Source organism: Callithrix jacchus, chromosome 15 (genome assembly GCF_049354715.1).
Source record: "Callithrix jacchus isolate 240 chromosome 15, calJac240_pri, whole genome shotgun sequence".
Lineage (NCBI taxonomy): Eukaryota > Metazoa > Chordata > Mammalia > Primates > Cebidae > Callithrix > Callithrix jacchus.
This window is the reverse complement of record NC_133516.1, coordinates 21,861,325-21,862,945: the sequence shown is the minus strand read 5'-3', so window position 1 is coordinate 21,862,945 and position 1,621 is coordinate 21,861,325. Positions and strand designations below refer to the sequence as shown.

Genomic DNA, 1,621 nt, shown 5'->3' with positions numbered 1-1,621 from the left:
GGTAAATTTCAACTCAATTTTTAAAGAAAATTAACAACTTAAGCCCTCACCCTAAAATCCCAACTACATTTTTAAGAGTCTCTAATTAATCATTGATTTTTTAAAAGAAACAACAAGTCAAAACAAAAAACCCACATCATTTTAACTGGTGCTGTGATCTTGGCTGTTCCACATAGAGATTTTGGCACTAAAGAATATTAGAAATATTTTCAAACCAAAATAAACTACATTACTAAATTTGGATTTTAAATCACAGGTTTAAAAAAATCTCCTTTCATCTTAGTAAATTCTGTATAAAGTATACAGGAATAAACTTGCATCCTCCTATGAGATACTGAGATATATTGAGACCCTATTTATCATTTTGACACTAATTACTAGAAAACTATGAATAAGAAAAATCTATGACAACAGAGGGTTATGACTCTGTGTCCCCACCCAAATCTCACCTTGAATTGTAATAATCCACAGATGACAAGGGCGGGGCAGGGTGGAGATTATTGGATCATGGGGGCAGTTTCCCTCAATAAGTCTCAGGAGATCTGATGGCTTTATAAATGGGAGTTTCCCTGCACAAGCTCTGTTGCCTGCCACCATATAAGACATGTTTTGCTTCTCCTTTGCTTTCCATCATGACTGTGAGGCCTCCCCTGCCATGCGTAACTGTGAGCCCATTAAACCTCCTTCCTGACTTCCTCTTTCCCTCGGAGTGGGCGGCCGCCTGTGCAGCAATGGCCAAGATCGAGGCTTGAGACCTTCGCGAGAAGAAGCAGGAGGAGCTGCTGAAACAGCTGGAAGACCTGAAAGTGGAGCTGTCCCAGCTGCGCGTCGCCAAAGTGACAGGCGGCGCGGCCTCCAAGCTCTCTAAGTTCCGAGTTGCCGGTGTTCTCACGGTTATTAACCAGACTCAGAAAGAAAACCTCAGAAAATTCTACAAGGGCAAGAAGTGCAAGCCCCTGGACCTGCGGCCGAAGAAGAAGCGCCCCAGGCGCCGCTGGCTCAGCAAACACAAGGAGACCAAGAAGAAGCAGCGGAAGAAGCAGCTGCTGCCGCTGCAGATGGACACAGTCAAGGCCTGAGTGGCGCGCTGTCAATAAAGCACCGCCGGCTTGAGGAAAGAAAGAAAACACCTCTTTATAAATTACGCAGTCTCAAGTATGTCTTTATCAGCAGCGGGAAAACAGACTATTACAGATGGAGTAGGGCCATTTTAGTGTAGCAGAAGTCTATTATAAACACAATAAAAGACCCGAATTAATGGAGGAATTTTAGATGTCCTAGAAGTGTGTTTGAAGTGTATCAAAGTCTAAGACTGTACTTTGAAAAGCAGTTGTGCACCTGAGCAGGGTAAGTGACAAATCAGTCTGTTACGTAGATAACAGCTAGTTCTCAGCTACAACTGGGCTGGTGCTTGATCAGACATAATAACGCCCACTGATTCGAGCTCAAAAGGATGAAGCTTGCTGAAGATTGATATTCTACCTCAAATCCTTACTTAATGTCAGTGGGGACACAATTCATTTAACCTCAGAAGAATTGGTAATTTATTATAACATTATTCAAAGCATTTTGCAGGGCAGTCTCGCTTCCTCCATTTATTTTTGATCGTAGACAGACAGGA

At 42.6% G+C, this 1,621-nt stretch overlaps 1 pseudogene; it reads left to right on the top strand.

Moving 5' to 3' along the window:
• Positions 1 to 689: 689 nt before the first annotated feature.
• LOC100413858 (large ribosomal subunit protein uL29 pseudogene) lies at positions 690 to 1,214 on the top strand (annotated as a pseudogene).
• Positions 1,215 to 1,621: the final 407 nt, after the last annotated feature.